Source organism: Neoarius graeffei, chromosome 3 (genome assembly GCF_027579695.1).
Source record: "Neoarius graeffei isolate fNeoGra1 chromosome 3, fNeoGra1.pri, whole genome shotgun sequence".
In the NCBI taxonomy this organism is placed as follows: domain Eukaryota; kingdom Metazoa; phylum Chordata; class Actinopteri; order Siluriformes; family Ariidae; genus Neoarius; species Neoarius graeffei.
The window spans coordinates 28,297,554-28,320,020 of record NC_083571.1 but is presented as its reverse complement, the minus strand read 5'-3'; the positions used below and the strand labels follow the sequence as shown (position 1 = coordinate 28,320,020).

Below are 22,467 nucleotides of genomic sequence, written 5' to 3'. Positions count from 1 at the left end.
TTCTTAACACCTTTTGTCTTTGTTTACCTGGACGATATCTTGATTTTCTCTCGCTCCCTGGAGGAACATCGGGGTCACGTCCGGCAGGTTCTTCAACGCCTGCTGGAGAATAAGCTGTTCGTTAAGGCAGAGAAGAGCGAGTTCCACCAAGGCTCTGTCTCATTCTTGGGGTTCATCATTTCACCAGCCAAGATCCAGATGGACCCCAACAAGCTGGAGGCAGTCGCTGACTTGCCCACCCCATCTTCGAGATGAGCGCGCCAGCGCTTCCTGGGGTTCGCCAACTTTTACAGGCGTTTCATCCGCAACTTCAGCACGGTGGCCGGACCTCTCTCAGCCCTGACCTCGACCAAGACCAAGTTCAAGTGGGGGGAGGAAGCAGAGAAAGCCTTTTCCAGTCTCAAGCACAGGTTTACCACAACACCCATTCTCACCATACCCGATTTTACCAAGCAGTTTATCATCAAGGTCAACACCTCCGAGTCAGGGGTCGGAGCCATCCTATCCCAGAGGGCCAACGACAACAAAGTCCACCCATGCTCCTTCTCCCACCGGCTATCCCTAGCCAAATGAAACTATGACATCGGCGACTGAGAACTACTGCCTGTGAAACTAGCCTTGGAGGAGTGGAGGCACTGGCTTGAGGGGTCTGACCTCCCGTTCCTAGTCTGGACCAATCATAAAAACCTGGAGTACCTCAAGTCTGCCAAACGTCTCAACTCTTGTCAAGCCCGTTGGTCTCTTCTTCTCCCGATTCAACTTCACGCTCTCCTACCGCCCAGGCTCCAAGAATGGCAAACCCAACACCCTGTCCAGGATGTTCTCTTCCCACCAAGAGGAGTCCAAGCCACCTGAGACTATCCTTCCTCCACGCTGCCTGGTGGGAGCCGCTATTCTAGAAGTTGAGACGCTCGTGCAGAAGGCCCTGGAGCAGGACCCCGGTGAAGGTAACTCCAACAATATTCCTCATAACCATCTGTTTGTTCCCTGTCATGTGCGAACTCAGGTGCTGCAGTGGGGTCACGGTTCCAAGCTAGCCTGTCATCCGGGAGCCGCCTGAACCCTGGCTCTCATCCAGCAGTGCTTTTGGTGGCCATCCATCAAGGAAGATGTCCAGGAGTTCATGGCAGCCTGTGATACATGCTCCCGGAACAAGACAGCCAATCGACCCCCCCCGCTGGCTTACTAAGACCCCTTCCTATTCTGCATCGACCTTGGTCTCACATCGCCTTGGACTTCATCACAGGACTCCCCAACTCGGGTGGCAATACATACATCCTCACTGTCATTGACCGTTTTTCTAAGACCATCCATTTCATTCCTCTGCCCAAGCTCCCCTCAGCCAAAGAGACCGCAGAACAACTACTCCACCACGTTTTCTGCCTACATGGTTTGCCTACCGACATAGTTTCTGACCAGGGTCCTCAGTTCACTGCATAGTTCTGGAGAGCCTTCTGCAAACTCATCGGGGCCACCTGTAGTCTCTCCTCAAGCTTCCATCCACAGACCAACGGCCAGGCAGAACGGGCTAACCAGGCTTTGGAGGTTGCGCTCAGGTGCATGGCGTCCAGGGATGCCAGTTCTTGGAGCAAGTACCTACCTTGGATCGAATACGCACATAACACTCTCCCTTCCTCTGCCACAGGTCTCTCTCCGTTCCAGTACTCACTAGGGTACCAACCACCACTGTTCCCCAGCCAGGAGGAGGAGGTCGCCGTACCATCAGCCCAGGCCTTTATACACCGCTGCAGGTGAACGTGGGCACTGGCCTGGAGAAGATTCATTCGCTCCGCACTCGCATCCAAGAAGCAGGCTGACAAACGTCACTCCAAGGCACCCACCTACCGAGTGGGTCAACAAGTTATGCTCTCCACACACCACCTGCCACTTAGGGCTGTCTCTCGCAAGCTGTCACCCAGGTTCCTTGGAACACTCACCATGTGAAGTGTTCACCCTACCTTTCATGCATCACAGCTTAAATCTCTTGTTTCCAAGTCCTTTGCAATGGAGAATGAGCGTGCAATATTGTTATAATATTGCACATTGTCAAGACAACATGCCATCACACATCGGAGCTCATGTGAAAATTCAGTGACAAAACTTTACTGCTACTCAGGCGCACAATAATTTCTTTGTCAGCCTGGAAAGAGAGAAGATCCAGTGTTAGGTTTAAGCACTAAATAAATAAGCTGAAAACTGAAACTAAAGAGGCGTTGAACATCTGAAAGGTTGCCAAAACTTAATTTTATAATATTCACGCATATTTACAAGAGATAAACATACCAATGAACATCGAAAAACTGGAAAAGAGACACATCGGCGATGTAAAACTTCCACGCTAGCGAGTGACTGACAGTTTGTACACAAATATGGCCGCGAGTTTTGCTTCGTTAAAAGCAGAAGATTTAGAGAGAATTTTGAAAGAGAAAGACACGCTAAACACCCGAAAGGCTATCAAAACTTCACTGGATATTCTTGATGCCTTTAATCTTCTGCATTAAATATATGGAAAAGCTGGAAAACTTTTGCGCTAGCGAGTGACTGTGACAGTTTGTACACAAACATGGCCGTGAGGTTTGCTACATTAAAAGTGGAAGATATATTTTGAAAGAGAATTACCAAAATTTCACTGGATAGTCTTCATGCATATTTATAAGAGAAAAACAGACCAACTGACATTGAAAAACTGGAAAAGAGAGCAATAGCGGAAATATTGTCAAAGTCCTTCTTGGAGGTGAGGAAAAGTGATGGAGACTTTTACAAGAGGACTTCACTCAGCAAATCCCTTTTGTTTTGAACAACTGCAATGTAACACTTAACTCCTACCAAAAGTAACTTTGAACTTGAACTGTCAACCTGAATATCACTTGAAAATAAGTTGGGTTGTTGTTCAAGCTTTTTGGACTTGTACCATTTTTATTGTTAGAACTTTGACTTTTGTACATATACATTGGATTGACAGAACATTGAATTACATTCGATCAGAATATGCATTCAATATTGGTAAGTTACCCTCTTGTTCTTAACTTTTTGTAAAATCTATAATTGTTCCATCAAGTGTGTATGTATTAATAATAATAATAATAATAATAATAATAATAATAATAATGGCTGGGTTTTTTTCATGGTATATCAGATATATTCCATTCAGCTAGCATGATATTAAACTTGTCTTTGACTCATTCAGTGTCATGCTGGTTGAATGGAATATATCTGATATATCACTCAAAGCCAGCCAATATTATTTAATTATTATAGACCCAGGACACTTTTTCCATGGAATAAAAACATGTATTCTATTCCCTTCTAGCAGGATTTGTTCATTTGGCTTGATAGCATGCAATATTCTTAGCACATCACTTATCCTACATGTATTATGTCACTCTACCCAATGGAGAATGAGCATTGAATATGGTTTATGATATTGCATGGTTGTCAAGACAACATGACATCACACGTTGGAGATGTAAAACTTCTGAGCTAGGGAGTGACTGTGACCATTTGTAAACAAACATGGCCGCCAGATTTGCTTCATTAAATACGGAACATTTTGGGAGAATTTTGAAAGACATATTGAACACCCAAAAGGAATGTGTATGTATAATAATGTTGGCTGGCTTTTTTTCATAGTCAAAGTCCTTCTCACGCCAGAATCTGGTCTTCCGAGGCAGTCGCCTGTCCCAGTACTAACCAGCTCTTTGAGGCGTATGGGTGCGGCGTCAATCTCCGTTTCAACAGCCCTCAGCCTCTTGCCTATACAGCTAGTGTTAGAGTGGGGGGCTAGCCCTCTGGTAACTGCAAGAGGTTGACTTCCCCACTTTCATCTGTATTGCAGCGTGCCTTACTAGACAGTAGTAGGTACCATTTTTATGATGGTCTTTGGTATGACCCGACCATGAGTAGAACTCCCGATCTCCCGATCAAGAGGCAGACGCACTAACCACAAGGCCAACTCGTGTTTTTTTGGGTTTTTTTTTTTCCCGTAGTATATCAGATATATTCCATACTCGTCTTGGATTTGTTCAATATCATGCGAGCTGAATGGAATATACATGATGTACCATGAAAAAAGGCAGCCAATATTATTTAAAAAATAACCGTGACAATATTCACTTCGTCTTCTGCGAATAAGTGTTAAATATAACATAAATCAAGAATAACTGAGAGAAGCCAATGCAGTGATGCAAACTTAGATTTGTACAGGAGCGCAACTCTTTTTAATTCATATTCATTCACTAGTGTTACCTTGAGTCTACTGATCCACCATTTTATGTTGTAATTCACTACAGTTCAGTCATAACACAGCATCGATACTTCAGCTCAACAGTTTCAACTGCAAGACTGTGATTCTATTACTGTATGTAACAAAAATGCCCATCCCACTAATTGCAAGTCAGATGTCAAAAGCAGACCTGGCCACACAACAAAACAAATGGGCAGTGGCATAAAAATCACCTGCCAGGGCATGGTGAACTTAACATTTAATATGGTGTGCAGTACTGATACCTACAGACTTTCCTGAATTAAAATATTGTATGAACAATTTGAAATAAAGTTGTAGCATTAAAATCTGAAAAAGGAGAAATTTGTATTCCAGCTGTAATGGAGTTGCAGGAGTATCACGGACGTTTTGATAGCTAGTATTTGATTACAAGCTGAATCGATTAGGCTGCTTCACTACAACACGCAGCTGTCCAATAATCTAATAAAAACGTGACATTCGCTACATGAGAAAAACATGCAGAAAACCAAAGCAAGCTTGTGAGCATTTTAACAGTGGTGCTTGAAAGTTTGTGAACCCTTTAGAATTTTCTATATTTCTGTATAAATATGACCTAAAACATCATCAGATTTTCACACAATTCCTAAAAGTAGATAAAGAGAACCCACTTAAATAAATGAGACAAAAATATTATACTTGGTCATTTATTTATTGAGGAAAATGATCCAATATTACATATCTGTGAGTGGCAAAAGTATGTGAACCTTTGCTTTCAGTATCTGGTGTGACCCCCTTGTGCAGCAATAACTGCAACTAAACATTTCCGGTAACTGTTGATCAGTCCTGCACACCGGCCTGGAGAAATTTTAGCCCATTCTTCCGTACAGAACAGCTTCAACTCTGGGATGTTGGTGGGTTTCCCCATATGAACTGCTCGCGTCAGGTCCTTCTACATCATTTCGATTGGATTAAGGTCAGGACTTTGACTTGGCCATTCCAAAATATTAACTTTATTTTTCTTTAACCATTCTTTGGTAGAACGACTTGTGTGCTTAGGGTCGTTGTCTTGCTGCATGACCCACCTTCTCTTGAGATTCAGTTCATGGACAGATGTCCTGACATTTTCCTTTAGAATTCACTGGTATAATTTAGAATTCATTGTTCCATCAATGATGGCAAGCCGTCCTGGCCCAGATGCAGCAAAACAGGCCCAAACCATGATACTACCACCACCATGTTTCACAAATGGGATAAAGTTATTATGCTGGAATGCAGTGTTTTTCTTTTTTCTAAACATAATACTTCTCATTTAAACCAAAAAGTTCTATTTTAGTCTCATCCGTCCACAAAACATTTTTCCAATAGCCTTCTGGCTTGTCCATGTGATCTTTAGCAAACTGCAGACGAGCAGCAATGTTCTTTTTGGAGAGCAGTGGCTTTCTCCATGCAACCCTGCCATGCACACCATTGTTGTTCAGTGTTCTCCTGATGGTGAACTCATGAACATTAACATTAGTCAATGTGAGAGAGGCCTTCAGTTGCTTAGAAGTTACCCTGGGGTCCTTTGTGACCTCACCGACTATTACACATATTGCTCTTGGAGTGATCTTTGTTGGTTGACCACTCCTGGGAAGGGTAACAATGGTCTTGAATTTCTTCCATTTGTACACAATCTGTGTGACTGTAGATTGGTGGAGTCCAATCTCTTTTTAGAGATGGTTTTGTAACCTTTTCCAGTCTGATGAGCATCAACAACGCTTTTTCTGAGGTCCTCAGAAATCTCCTTTGTTCGTGCCATGATGCACTTCCACAAACATGTGCTGTGAAGATCAGACTTTGGTAGATCCCTGTTCTTTAAATAAAACAAAGTGCCCACTCTCACCTGATTGTCATCCCATTGATTGTGGAATGTAGCTGGGTTGATTTTTCCTGAAGTCAGTGATCTCTTTAGGTTTTGTCCACATTCAGGATCAGGTTGTTTTCCCTGCACCAGCCCACCAGCTGCTCCACCTCCTCTCTATAGGCCAGGTCGTTATTGTCCCTAATGAGGTCCACCATTGTTGTGTTATCCGCAAACTTCACAATGTGGTTGCTTGCAGCCTTGGGGACACAGTCGTGTGTCATCAGCGTGAACAGCAGAGGGCTCAGGACACAGCCCTGAGGGGAGCTTGTGCTGAGAGTGACGACACTGGAGGTGTTCTGTCCGACTCGTACTGACTGTGGTCTTTCAGTGAGGAAGACTAACAGCCAGTTGCACAGCTAACTGCTGACTAACAGCTTTCACTGCAGGACTAAGACTAACAGCTTTCACTGCAGGAGTGTTATTTAGTGCCTCAAACTTCCCAAAGAAATTATTGAGTTCATTGAGGAAGTCCACATCAACACACTCGGGAGGGGCTATCCTGTAATTTGTGATAGCCCGTATGCCTTTCCACATATCCCTGGTGTTGGTGGTGTCATGGAAAAAGTCCTGGATTTTTTTTGACTGTGAGCGCACTTTGCTAATCTGATGGCATGGTTCAAGTTTGCTCTTGCTGTTCTCAGTGCCTTCTTGTCGCCAGACTTGAAGGCTGAGTTCCGTGCCTTTAGCATTTTGCGTACTTCATAAGTCATCCCGGACTTTTGGTTGGCCCGGGTGGTGCTGATCTTTGTCACTGACGTCCTCCATGCATTTGTTGATGTAGGCTGACACAGACATGGCATACTCATCTATGTTGGTATGATCATTATAAGTGGCAGCTACCTTGAACATGTCCCAGTCCATGCACTCAAAACAGTAGTGTAGTGCCTGTATTATATATATTGAACAAATCCTGTAGTGCCTCCATAGCCCCCTCAGACCACACCCTCACCTGCCTCACTGTGACACTCCTCTGATCAGCAGGGGCTTATATGCAGGGATCAGCATAATGGATAAATGGTCAGAGGAGCCAAGGTGGGGGTGGGGGGCTGCTTTGAATGCATTCTTCATGTTGGTGTAGGCCATGTCTAATGTGTTCGCTCCCTTGGTTGCACATTCCACATGCTGGCGAAAATGAGGGAGGACGGTCTTCATATTGGCCTGGTTAAAATCCCCAGCCACAATGAAAAAGCCATCAGTGGGAGTGGATTGCAACTCAGCGATGGTCTGGTAAAGAACACTCATAGCCTCCTTTGTGTTAGCACTGGGGGGCATGTACACAGCAGTGATGGAAGCTAAAGTAAACTCCCTGGCAGATAGAATGGTCTGCAGTTTATAGTCAGAAGCTCAGTGTCCGGTGAGCAATGGCTCGAGACAAACTTAACATTTTTACACCAATTGTTATTGATATAAATACACAAACCACCCCCTCAGGCTTTACCACTTAGTGCGCAGCTCCTGTCAGCACGAAACGTAGCTAGCCCCTCAGTGCTAACAGCATTGTCCGGGATTGAAGAGTTAAGCCATGTCTCTGTTCAGAATTATAGCGCAGCAGTTCCTCAACTCTCATTTTGATGTTAATTCCAGCTGCAGATGATCTATTTTGTTCTCCAGGGAGCGAACGTTAGCGAGGAAGATGGATGGAAGCTGTGTTCTATAAGGGCTAGCTTTTAGCTTAGCTGTTAGCCCTCCCTGACAACTGCGCTTCCGCATTCAGTCACAACACCTCCGCTTACTCCTCTGTCGGCTTGTGCTGCTAGGGGAGTCCACTGCACTGTAGGCCCCTGGGTCTTGCTGGTGTAGCACTCCGAGGCTATGCAAACACTCCTGAGTAGTCGTGTCTACAAAGCTGAAAACACTGGATGGTCGTAATTACAGCAAGTGCTGGCGACTAGATACAAACTTACTGAGGGTTATTTCTGACTTACTTGGCGGCGAATTATGATTGAGAAAACCGTAACTGTTGCGAGCCTATGCAGCCAAACAGGGCACCACCATCTTGGGAAAGAAGATCTTGAAATTTCATTTAATTTGGGCAAATTTTGCCAGAGTTATACCCTTGATTATTAACAAACTTTGGCAATTTCATCAAGGTGTGCTTGCTTTCTGAAATCAACTTCCCTCACAATTTTTAGCCCCCGCTGGCCGAAAGGCCTGAAGGGGGATTATGTCATGGCAATGTCTGTCCCAGGAACAGTGTTCGAAACACCTGTCTGCAGTCTGCATTTTGCAGAATGATTTTCAAGATTGCAGAAGAAAAATTAAACAACCTGCAATTTTGCAGAATGAAAAAATCAGGCTCGGGATTCAATGGTTCTCAATTTAGCAAACTAGCGGCGCTGTAAATAAACTGAAACCTGCGCCGCGCGAACCTGACAGCGTTTTCCAGGTCAAAGTTGAGCAATATTTACGTAATACCGACGAAAGGCGACGACAACCAAATAAGGGCAGTTGCCATTTTCCGATGTAAGATTTCGTCACTTTTAATACCCGCCGGGAGGACCCGACAACTACCTCGGCAGTGTTCGGCAGTTTCCACCATGCATCTCCCAGAATTCAATGCGGCACAACAAACATGGCTCCCAAGAAGAGGATGGTTTCTTCGGGGCAAGAGTCCGACAAAAACGCCAAGAAAACAAGGACGATTTTGTCGTATCTCGGCAAAACCGGCAGCCAGCATGACTCCAGCAACAACAGCGACAGATCGTGCGTCCGCGAGGGGGACAAAAATGAAGACGGTCGCTGTTATAGTTAGATACATATATATTGGTAAATTGTATAGGTTTGTGTATATTGCATTGTTGAATCATGCAAAAATATACTGATATTATATTCCTTTTGAAGACAGCAACAGTATTTTACCTTTATTCATAGATACTTTTGAATATTTTGTTTTCTCATACCAAGCTACACTAATACATGTTTTGTGTACATGTTCTATTTTTTTTTACTCGTGCTGTCTTGCCTGTGGTGCAGACTAGCACAAAGTAAACAGTTGCCCTGCAAGACAAAGCTCATAGGTTCAGTTCTGTAGCTCTCAGTAGTTTTGTAGCTCTCAGTTCTGCCATGATTAGTTTGTACCCAGTTCTCTGTTGTTAGTTTAGAGCAGTGAAGCCCCTGCAGTAGTTCTCAGTTCAGTTCGTGACCTTGCACTTTAGAAGCCAGGCAAACACAATGAACCCAAATGTCTTTCCATTTGCCAGTTGGGTTTTATTCCTTAATGGCATCAATTATTTCATCATTGTAAGATGTAACAGAGTGTAGAATTGAAACCTTGCTTTCAATTTAAAACTACAGGGTACAGATGCAAACACTGAATGAAGTACATTTTGGGTAACAATCTATTGTTCAAGCTAGAAACTTAATCTTGACAAAATGTAACATGACGTGTAACATGAAAATGAATGTTTTGTTTCTTGAACAGTTGTGTTCTATTTTTTATTGTGGTGATACCTTTATTAGTATGTTGTGTGGAAGGATAATGTGTGGGTGTGATAAAGAGTACATTTATGAATTAGTTGGTATACTTCAAGTTGTAGTAGCCCGTAGTGTCAGGGCAAGGGGGATGAAAGACCTGTGGAGGTATCATGGAATGATAACTTTGCTGCAGAGAAGGATCTGTGAAGACTGAAATTAAAAATAGAGTGAGAGAAAATAAAGAATTACAGTAATGCTATGAGTTGTAAAGCGAGATATGATGTAAATATAGGCATTATTAGGTTGAGAAGGGTGTAGTATGGAGGCTTGTGTATTTGCAGAAAATATTTCCAAATTGCAGAACAAAATTTTGACATTCTGCAATATTGCAGGACACTGGAAAAAAGTATTTCGACCACTGCAGGAAGGGTACTCACCTTCTGAAATCAATTCCTCTCACAATTTTTGGAAGAATTTCATGAAACTTGACAGGATTCTTTGTTATATATCGGTAATATACATATTGCAATTTAATTCAATTCAGTTGCATTTTACCAGAGTTTGGCATATTTGCCAGCAGGGGATATTGTGCTCTCAGAGCACACTTGTTTGTAGTTTTTGGGGTTTTCATCTTCTTCTTTAGCATTTTTTGGCAGTTGGCAAGCCAACTTAAAGGTGCATTACTGCCAACGGGGGGGCACAAAAAAACTATATTCTTTTAGTTATTTCTGTTTCTTTTAAATACTTGATATTTTTTTTGTGGTTTTGTTTTCAAGTAGAGTTTTTATTTCGTCCTTGGTTGGTTCAGCAACATGCTCCGCCATTTTATTTTTCTCTCCTCATGGTATATGAGCTGATAGCCTAGTAGTAGAGTAACCAATCAGAGTGCACGATTGCTCATAGTCAGTGAATGTGGATAGAAAATAAATAAATATATATCCATCCATTATCTGTAGCTGCTTATCCTGTTCTACAGGGTTGCAGGCAAGCTGGAGCCTATCCCAGCTGACTATGGGTGAGAGGCAGGGTACACCCTGGACAAGTCACCAGGTCATTGCAGGGCTGACACATAGACACAAACAACCATTCACACATACAGTCAATTTAGAGCCACCAATTAGCCTAACCTGCATGTCTTTGGACTGTGGGGGAAACCGGAGCACCCGGAGGAAACCCATGCGGACACAGCGAGAGCATGCAAACTCCACACAGAAAGGCCCTCATCCGCTGCTGGGCTCGAACCCAGGACCTTCTTTCTGTCAGGCGACAGTGCTAACCACTACATCACCGTGCTGCATCTATCTATCTATCTATCTATCTATCTATCTATCTATCTATCTATCTATCTATCTATCTATCTACAGTACCTACAGTATCTATCTCACATCACACAGTTGTGGTCAGAGGTTTACATATAGTGACATGAATGTCATCTTGGATATGAATGTTATGGCAATATTTGGGCTTTCAGTAATTTCCTTGAACTGTTCTTTTTCTGTGGCAGAACGTACAGCATACATCTTTAGTTTAAAAATTGAAAACACTAGAATTTGGTGCACAAGTTTTAATTTTATTTGGGTTTTCTGAAATCAACACAGGGTAAAAAATATACATACAGCACATCTAATATTTGGGTAAAATGTCTCTTCACAAGATTCACCTTGACCAAATATTTTTGTTTTCCATGAACAAGCTTCTGGCAGAATTCTGGTTGGATATGTCATGACTCTTGATGGTAGAATTGGTAGAGTTCAATATTTTTTTTTTTTCTTGGCACGGACTTGACTTATAAGCATGGTCCATATATTTTCAATAGGGTTGAAGTCAGGACTTGTTTTAAGCTTAATGTTAGCCTGCTTTATCCTCCACAACCAGCTCAGATGCGTGCATGGGTTCATTGTCCTGTTGTAACTCCCAAGTCCCAAGTTGTGTTCAAGTTTCTGAGGGTTTATGCTGAAGAATTCTGAGATAGTCTTCATTATTCCATCCACTTTGTGCAATGAACCAGTTCCACTGGCAGCAAAACAGCCCCAGAGTATGATGATCCTACCACCACCACCAGCTGGTACAGTGTCCCTCTGTACATGGTTGTCTCATGCAGCCAAACAACTCAATCTTTGTCTCATCACCCTTTTTATGAATGCACAGAGAAGCTATCAGCTGTAGTCAATCATGATCACTAACAGGAAGTTAAGAGACCTTGGCAAGATAAGAGACATTTTGGAAGTTTCAGCACCTCTGAATTAATAATCTAAGTGAGCATATGTAAATTTTTGACCCTGTTTGTATAATTTTGACCCTGTGTTGATTTCAGAAATGCCCCCCCCCCCCCCCCCCCAAAATTTAAACTTGTGCACCAAATTCTAGTGTGTTTTTTTTTAATTAAAGATGTATGCTGTACATTCTGCCACAGTAAAAGAACAGTTCAAAGAAATTACTGAAAGCCCAAATATTGCCATGACATTCATACCCAAGATGACATTCATGTCACTGTATGCAAACTTCTGACCACAACTGTGTGTGTGTGTGTGTATATATATATATATATATATATATATATATATATATATATATATAAAATATCAGAGGAATAAAAAGCCTTACATTTATTTCAAATCATTTTGCAAACTATATACATTTCCTCCCATTTCAGCATTATGTGCTATTATGAAAAATAATCCCAATTAAGTACTTTTAAGTTCCAGGTTGTAACACTACAAAATGTGCAAAATGTTCAAGGACAGCGAGTTCACATCTCTGTGCATAAATTTACAATTCAAGTTAATGTGCACTGTCAAAGCATGAAAAAAAAAAGAAATGGTTAAAAATCTAAATAAAATTACTGCTCATACTGAAAAACAGGCCAGTGGAGGGTGACGCATTAGATTCCCGAGGTCTGATTAACACCAGAACAGTTTTGCTGGTTTTAACATGCTTTACAAGCGCATTAATGTTGGGACATTTGCATTTGAACTTTACAGGTTGAATTTGTTTTGCGAAGTGGAATCCTATGTGTAACAAAACACTGTAGCACCTCTGATTAGCATACATTATATTTAACTGAATGGGATGAAAGAGAGAGAGAAAAGCTGGGCTTCATTTGATGATGTGTGATTATGTGCTCTGGAAAACAATAAGAGCAGCTCCACATGTCCTGCAGACAAGAGAGGGTGTTATTTCTAAAAGAAAAATACAGTCATCTCCAAACAAGAGTTCTCTGACATAAAAGAGCCTTAACTGTAATAAATGCTTCAGGGTTTTAAGGGGTCATTCAAGTTTTGCATCACAGTAGAGGCATTGTGGTCCAGAAGATTCAGTTCACCAGGATTAGATGATCATCTCAAGGATGCAACTACGGCATAAAGTTAAACGCTCTGAACCTTCTGGTAAGTCATGCTCCAATTCTAGGAGCCTCAATGCACCAAACTAGACCTGAGATTTTGTTTACAGATTTATGATAGTCACCAAGTCATGCTCAGGCAGTCAAGATCAGGAATTCAAAGACTAAGTGGCACTAATCCATCCATCCATTATCTGTAGCCGCTTACCCTGTCCTACAGGGTCGCAGGCAAGCTGGAGCCTATCCCAACTGACTATGGGCAAGAGGCGGGGTACACCCTGGACAAGTCGCCAGGTCATCGCAGGCTGACACACAGACAACCATTCACACCTACGGTCAATTTAGAACCACCAATTAGCTGAACCTGCATGCCTTTGGGGGAAACCGGAGCACCCAGAGGAAACCCACGCAGACAGCATGCAAACTCCACATAGAAAGGCCCTTGTTGGCCACTGGGCTCGAACCCAGGGCTCGAACCCAGGACCTTCTTGCTGTGAAGCGACAGTGCTAATCACTACCCCACCGTGCCGCCCTGGTACTAATCTAGGAACCATAATTTAAAAAGATTTTTATAGGTTTTGACTTGTTCAAATGTGTTTAGTGGCCTGAGAACAGTGCTGTAGTCAAGTCACTAAACCTCAAGTCCAAGCCCAGCCTCAAGTCCCCAGTGTTCAAGTCCAAGTCATTAAAAAAAAAAAAATTGAGTCGAGTCCAAGAACAAGACTTCAACCGCATCATTTGACAGTGGTTGTTTTCGCGCCGTTAACATGAGTTTGTTCCTGAACATGACATTTGAACAGGTGAAAGTGCATTCTCTTTGCCAGGGAGTGCGAAATATTCTGTCAAAGATGGTTGGGAGACAGATATAAGTGCAGAAAACGTGTTTATTAATACAAGTGAAGACAGGTAAACAGTCCAGAACGGCAGGCAAAATTGTAAAACCGTGAAACAGGCAATAGGTCGAGTGAGGCACAAATAAGCTGTTGTAGACTTGGTAGAATCAAAGACGAGAAACAGGAAATCGGGGATCAGGAAACCAAATGAGGAAATAAGGTTCAGTAATGTGTCAGCAAAGCAACTCACACTTCGCTAAATAAGTACTTTTTCACAGTTTTTATAAAGGCGCGCTGATTGTGCCTTAATCCAGTGCAGATGCGAGTCGTTTACGGCGCGCATGCGAGAGTCCGCTTGGCATGTGTGCTGTCTGAAGTGTGCCCGGGAGTCTATCTGATGCATGCACCAAGGTGCGCAGGTGTTGCACTCTTGCACAAAATTAGTATAAAAATTAATGTAGATATAAATATCCTATGCCAAATTATTATAGCATGTTACAAAGAATAAAGAAAAAACCCGAGTCCTCGTCTCCAGTTTACAAGTCTGAATGCACTTATGGTCCGAGTCCAAGTCTGAGTCATCAGTGCTCAAGTCCAAGTCAAGTCACAAGTCCTTAAAATTAGGGCATGAGTCGGACTCGAGTCAGAGTCCTGGACTCGAGTACTACAAGCCTGCCTGAGAAAACCTTTCACAAAGTGAGACAGATAGAGAGAGAGAGAGTGGTGCTTGAAAGTTTGTGAACGCTTTTAGAATTTTCTATATTTCTGCATAAATATGACCTAAAACATCATCAGATTTTCACACAAGTCCTAAAAGTAGATAAAGAGAACCCAGTTAGACAAATGAGACAAAAATATTATACTTGGTCATTTATTTATTGAGGAAAATGATCTAATATTACATATCTGTGAGTGGCAAAAGTATGTGAACCTCTAGGATTAGCAGTTAATTTGAAGGTGAAATTAGAGTCGAGTGTTTTCAATCAATGGGATGACAATCAGGTGTGAGTGGGCACCCTGTTTTATTTAAAGAACAGTGATCTACCAAAGTCTGATCTTCACAACACGTTTTGTGGAAGTGTATCATGGCATGAACAAAGGAGATTTCTGAGGACCTCAGAAAAAGCGTTGTTGATGCTTATCAGGCTGGAAAAGGTTACAAAACCATCTCTAAAGAGTTTGGACTCCACCAATCCACAGTCAGACAGATTGTGTACAAATGGAAGAAATTCAAGACCACTGTTGCCCTCCCCAGGAGTGGTCGACCAACGAAGAGCACTCCAAGAGCAATGCGTGTAATAGTCGGCGAGGTCACAAATGACCCCAGGGTAACTTCTAAGCAACTGAAGGCCTCTCTCACATTAGCCAATGTTCATGAGTCCACCATCAGGAGAACACTGAACAACAATGGTGTGCATGGCAGGGTTGCAAGGAGAAAGCCACTGCTCTCCAAAAAGAACATTGCTGCTCGTCTGCAGTTTGCTAAAGATCACATGGACAAGCCAGAAGGCTATTGGAAAAATGTTTTGTGAACGGATGAGACCAAAATAGAACTATTTTGTTTAAATGAGAAGCGTTATGTTTGGAGAAAGGAAAACACTGCATTCCAGCATAAGAATCTTATCCCATCTGTGAAACATGGTGGTGGTAGTATCATGGTTTGGGCCTGTTTTGCTGCATCTGGGCCAGGACGGCTTGCCATCATTGATGGAACAATGAATTCTGAATTATACCAGCAAATTCTAAAGGAAAATGTCAGGACATCTGTCCATGAACTGAATCTCAAGAGAAGGTGGGTCATGCAGCAAGACAACGATCCTAAGCACACAAGTCGTTCTACCAAAGAATGGTTAAAGAAGAATAAAGTTAATGTTTAGGAATGGCCAAGTCAAAGTCCTGACCTTAATCCAATCGAAATGTTGTGGAAAGACCTGAAGCGAGCAGTTCATGTGAGGAAACCCACCAACATCCCAGAGTTGAAGCTGTTCTGTACGGAGGAATGGGCTAAAATTCTTCCAAGCCGGTGTGCAGGACTGATCAACAGTTACCGGAAACGTTTAGTTGTGATTATTGCTGCACAAGGGGGTCACACCAGATACTGAAAGCAAAGGTTCACATACTTTTGCCACTCTCAGATGTGTAATATTGGATCATTTTCCTCAATAAATAAATGACCAAGTATAATATTTTTGTCTCATTTGTTTGACTGGGTTCTCTTTATCTACTTTTAGGGCTTGTGTGAAAATCTGATGATGTTTTAGGTCATATTTATGCAGAAATATAGACAATTCTCAAGGGTTCACAAACTTTAAAGCACCACTGTAGGTACAGTAGATAGATAGATAGATAGATAGATAGATAGATAGATAGATAGATAGATAGATAGATAGATGTTTCACTATAGTGTATAGATATCCAACAACTTGATCAAAGCATAATGTTCACTGTGTGAGGAAATCACATTTAGCTAGCAAGGTTTTAGAAATCTTTTATTGTTTTTATTGCTTTGATTGTTGGCCAACATGATATTTTCAAGATATGGTTAGAAGGTAAATTAAAATATTTTTGTGTCATTTTGGTGAAATATATAGAGGATATTTCATGGCTGTGCGAAGATATGAAGTTTACCTTCGATTGGTGAATGTATATTTCACGAGTGAGCGACGCAAACGAGTGAAAATATTTTCAACATGAGAAGATAAACTTCATTTACTGTATATTTTTTGCGGCCCGGTTTCCATCAAATTCTGCGCTCTGATTGGCTGGCGAGCGGGTCCGTATCCTACGGTAGGGACCCCAGTTACGGACCTCTGGTGACTCGCTCGTTCACAACAACAAACATAGTAGAATTTTTTGTCAACATTTATCTTTTTTTATAAAATTTATTTATAAGATTATCAAAAATCTTATACATTTTTGCCAGCATTTCTCAGGAAAATAGCATTAATTTTACAGCATGGATACTGATAACAACAGTGTTCACAGCGAAAGCGAGTTTTACTACCCTGAGGAAGAAGAAATAAAATAAAACATTTCAGAAGAAAGCTAAAAACCTCTAACTTGCTAACGCCGAGCAAAAACATGGCTGAATCCTGAATGACTCAATTTTGTATAAATAGGGGACTACATAGGCGGCAAAATGTAGTTTTTTTTTTTTCCTGCCATGGAAATGCACTTGTATACTGAGGAGGAAGCCATTTACATTCCAGCCATGAATGAGGATTCAAAATGGCGTCTCGGCTCGGTTTTCCCTTTCGGGCGCTCTCGTTTTCTGTTAGAATTTGGTGAAGAAAAAAATAAATATATTATTTACCAGCTTAAGGTCGGTCCGTATGGTGAAATACCGTGACCTCGGCCTTGAATACTGACCTCGGCCCAGAGGGCCTCAGTCAGTACTTTCAAGACCTCGGTCACGGTATTTCACGATACGGACCTCCCAGCTGGTAAATAACGTATATATCTTCACACCACCGTGTAATGTTCTTGATATTATATGGACACATCTACAAAAAATATGTGAGTTAATCAAAAGCATTTTAATTATGAACCGTTTTGCCATTTTTCAAATGTGTGTCCAGTCAGCTGGAAAACACTGGGAGTGATGTCATTGGAGTGAAATATCGGGAAATACGGTACGTCACTCAGATCCGCGATGTATTTTTCATAGGAAAAATGCAAGTTTTTCAACACGAGAAGATAAACTTCATATCTTCAAGCCAACGTATGATTTTCTTTTTATTATATCGACACATTCACAAACAAAAAGTACCCAAATTTATCAAAACAATTCATCAATTTCCTCACGAGTGACATATAGAGATTTGTGTCATGGTGTTGGTTTTCCATGTCATGGTTGTAGCTCGTATGAAAAATAGCAAAACACTTTGGTCTATATAATATTTTGTAGTTATGGTTTCTTAAAGTTTGTCAAAAAAAAGCCCCATTTTGGCCAAATCATGATGTTTTTTTCTGTCATCATTTAACCACATCTGATGGGTTTTCCCAGATTGCGCTACATAATACATCACTACATTCACAATTTTCTGTCTTAGTCTTTTTTTATTATTAATTATTAAAATTAGATTCAGGTAGCATTAGCATGAGCTCATTTTGTGATACAAACTGAAGTCCAGTGGTGTAAACCAACAAAATGCAGATTGTTAGAGGAGGATGTAGACCCCAGCAACTTTTAACCACAGAACCTAGATGGTCAGTGAGCCATCAAGCTAACTCGCTTCATGTTGCTATTTGTCTACTGTGACATACACTCACCGACCATTTTAATAGGAACTTCTTGTTGCTTCTAAGATTCCTGTTCTTGGCTGCAGGAGTGGAACCCAATGTGGTCTTCTGTTGCATGCTGAGAAGCTTTTCTGCTCACCACGGTTGTAAAGAGTGATTATATGAGTTACTATATGCTTCCTGGCAGCTCGAACCAATCTGGCCATTTTCCTCTGACCTCTCTTATCAACAAGCTGTTTGTTTCCACCCACAGAACTGTCACTCACTCAGTGTTTTTTTGTTTTTCGCACCATTCTGTGTGAAAACCCCAGGAGATCAGCAGTTTCTGAAATACTCAAACCAGTCCATCTGGAACCAACACCCATGCCACAGTGAAAGTCACACTTTGAGATTGCAATTTTTCCCATTCTGATGTTTGAAGTGAACATTAACTGAAGCTCGTGATTTGTATCTGCATGATTTGATGCATTGCGCTGCTGTCAAGGTATTGGCTGATTCAAGAACTGCATTCAACAGCAGGTGGATGGGTAGACCTAATAAAGTGGCACCTAATACTGTGCGCTATATCCTCTGTCTTCTGAGGGCATTTGGCTAGTGTTAATAAATTACTGAGAATATAACAGCATAAATCTCAACTAAGACCTGTGATGAATGCAGGCTCATTTACTCGTTGTAAACTTGTTAGTTAGCCCGCTCTTTGGAATGGCAGTAGGGCATGTGAGCATTTCTGAAGTGATTAATGTATTTTTTATAGATCTTGGCATTTTGTGATTTTTTTGGCAGGCTCAGTATTATAGTGTTCAGTCTGAAGCACCATTCTGAGTTATGGGGCACAAACATTTTAGCTTACAAAGCTCTAAAGTACTGGCATTTGCCTTTATAGCTCAACAAGGATTACTTTTTTAACGGTAATTTAAATGTATATTATCAAAACTGAGACAGGAAGAAAATGGCGTTTTTGGTGGAAATTTGCCAAGTCCATAAGATCAAGCAGTTTCTCATGAAGTCATCAAATCCCTCAATCTCAACAAAATGCAAAATAAATGAGAGCTACACCTGTTGTATATGCTTTGAAGTAGCCTCCATTTTCTTTCTGAATGTATTTTGAAAGATACAAGATATGTTCAAATTCAACATAAGTCATATTTTAAAAGAATATAGTATCGTATAATCTAGTAATTTACAGGAAATGTGTGAGAATTCATGTGATGGTTTATTTGCAAAATCCAAGACTCCAAAAGTAGTCAAAACAAGCTCAATGGTCAGACACAGGAATAGACAAAACGGACAAAACAAGGGGTAAATCCAAAGAATAGCTGAACAACAAGGTAAAGGTTTAGCAGACATGTTGGCAAGACTTTGCACTGACTAAATGTTTGTTTCAATTGGTTTTATGTCGTCGGGCACTAATGTAATACAAATGTTATCTGACATTAGATACGATATTAGCTGAAGATATTCTAATGTAAAGGCCAGCAAGTACAGTAACCAATCCTGCTTTAATACGTTCAACAATCACATGTAAAGCATCTAAAGCAAATGTCCGATCCTCTTTGGGTCTGAGTCATGTGTAACTAGAATGTTGATATTCATTAGCAGGGCTTTGAACCGGTTCAAGGAACAAAAACAAAAACCGGGAACTTTTTCTATTTCACATGGAACAGAAACAAAACCAGAAACTTTATTATTTTTTATGTTCCGGAACAGAAACGCTTATTAAAAATAATGGTAACCGGTTAATACCGTTTTTTATTTTGTTCCTCAAAGTTTCCGTAGCCTACAAATAAAAAAGTCATTCTTCTCCTGCGCAAGTTTCTATGACCCGCTGGGGTTCACTTCCTGTGTGACGTTCGCTGACTGAATGGAGAGAGCGGGAAGGGTAGACTACTATCACATCTCCACATCTTAAATAAGAGGTAAATATTGCAATATATCGTTATTCAAAAACGTCAATTTCAAACACGATATCAATATATTTGTCCACGTTAATGAGAGGCTCGCGAACATTAAATGACGTTAACCTCTGTTAGCCTATCAATGCATAGGGCCTGACTAGCCTTTGGTAACACACTAAATGAATTATCTTTCATTTTTGGCACTTTTTCTGTTTGTGTAGATGGGAAGACATACTGAGAATCCAAATTGCCAACATTTGAAATAATAATTGTTTTGAATTATTTCTTGTCTTATTTAATGAAGGTTGTAATAGAATTAGCCTACATTTGGCTTAAGCTGGATGAGACAGAGACATAATTTTATAGCCATTTGTTAAACAGCTGACAGGGAACGTAATTAACCGTTCCAGGAACGAAATTTTTTTGTTCTAACCGGTTCGGGAATGTCTATTTAATGGTGGAACCCAAACGGAAACGTTAAAATTCCGTTTCTGTTCGGAATGAACCAATAGGAAAAAAATTCTGGTTCAAAGCCCTGTTCATTAGACATGGCCATCTGTTTTACATATTCATCCTGGATAATGATTGGCTAGCTGATCAAACACCACAAGACAATTAAATGACAAAGCTTAGATGATTCAAATACACAGTACTGTGCAAAAGTCTTAGGCACCCTTTTTTTTTTAATACAAACTTTGTTACAGATTTCTGTTTTACGATTTCTGCATTATCGAGTCAGTACAAAAACATTTTAGAGTTCCAAACATTCGTTTTCCAGCACAAAATTAAATGTTACAGAAAAAAAAGTTTGTATCTAAGCAGCATATTACATAAGAGAGCACTTTTCAGATTAAAAAAGAAAACATAATGAAGGCTGCTGGGTTTTGGTGCAAAATGAAGAAGCGAGTGTGACAGTCAAAGAGTCCAGAAGAACTGTGGCTGGTTCTGGAAGATGCTCAGTAAAACCTACAGCTCATTTCCGCATAAAACTGCACTCATTGTACCCGAGACTACTATTTTTTTTTAAAAGCAAAGGGCTGTCTCACACCAAATATTGACTTTGTTTCATTTATTTGGGCTTACTGATTACTGTTTATAGAATTTTTTAAATGTTGAAACAATTCATTTCATTATTTTTTAAGCCATTTTGTCTTTAACATTTCTTTACATGTACCTAAGACTTGCAAAGTACTGTATGTATATACCTCTGCCATTTTAAATGCATGAAAACATGCTTACCAGTGTAATCTTTAAAACAGATTACTTTCAACTGTTTCAATGAGAGGTACTTTAACTTTAAAGCCAAATTCATGCAGAGCAACTCGTGTTTAGTGAGGTGAAAATAAGGGGACACTGTCCTGGTTTGCTTCAAAACAGTTGTCAACAGCAATTGTGGCCACACAAACAGCAACAGGAAGTGTGCCGAGTATGAGCGCACAACATGGCAATAACAAGAGGCTGCTAATGATCTGATGAAAGAAGGGAATGGGTGAGGAATGAGCGAGGCTGAAATGAGAGTTGGACTCTCTTTCTGTTGTTATCTCTTCCACTTTGCTTCACACGCTATTTTGCTGTAGAGTGACGCATCTTGATGTAAAGAAAAAAAAGAGGTTGGAATTAAAACACTCCACGAGACAGCCATTTCATTCTCTATTCAACATCGTTCAAGCAGAAATAAACTTTAGACACATTAGTGGCCACTTGCAGAACAAGGGAAAGTATTTCATTTCAAATACAAATGACCTGTTTACATGAACCCTAATCTCTGTTTACATGCACATTATGATGTCATCCAAAGCAAATATGTCCACATTAAAGGTTGTATTTATAAGTATATCATGTGAAACATTTAAGCGGTGATGTTTATTTGTATTCATGCTCAGGTTATGCGGCTGCTTAAGATTAAAATGATGATGTACTGTCCGTATGAATGAGATGATTCATATGAAACAAACATTGAAATCGACATCTAATACGAGCCATGTCTGAGCTGTAATTATATCAATCATTGCAAATTTGGTTTAATTCAACAAAATGGTTTCCATCCCCATTATTCGTGTAACGTACGATAAGACGCAGAGGATGCAAGTGCATAACTTCAGCATGGTGTTTATCAAGGGTAATCCAAGAATCATGGTCATATGACAAATAATAGGCAGATGACATCAAATGAGTAATATCCATACTACAAAACACGGGGGTCAAAACTGGACAAAGACTCACTGGCCACTTTATTAGGAACACCCGTCCACTTGCTGTTTTTTGCAGTTCTCTAATCAGCCAATCCCTTGACAGCAGCGCAATGTATAAAATCATGCCGATACAAATCAAGAGCTTCAGGTTATGTTCACTTCAAACATCAGAATGGGAAAAATTGTGATCTCAAACTGTGACTTTCACTGTGGCATGGGTGTTGGTGCCAGGTGGACTGGTTTGAGTATTTCAGAAACTGCTGATCTCCTGGGGTTTTCACACACAACAGTCTCTAGAGTTTACACAGAATGGTGCGGAAAAAAAAAAACATTGAGTGAGCGACAGTTCCGTGGGTGGAAACAAACGCCTTGTTGATCAGAGAAGTCAGAAGAAAATGGCCAGATTGGTTCGAGCTGCCAGGAAGG

At 40.9% G+C, this 22,467-nt stretch overlaps 1 protein-coding gene across 1 annotated transcript in view; it reads left to right on the top strand.

The window, feature by feature from the left end:
* spock3 (SPARC (osteonectin), cwcv and kazal like domains proteoglycan 3) overlaps window positions 1-22,467 on the top strand; it is a 114,557-nt gene that overhangs the window by 75,251 nt on the left and 16,839 nt on the right. The gene's annotated exons all lie outside the window — the stretch shown is intronic.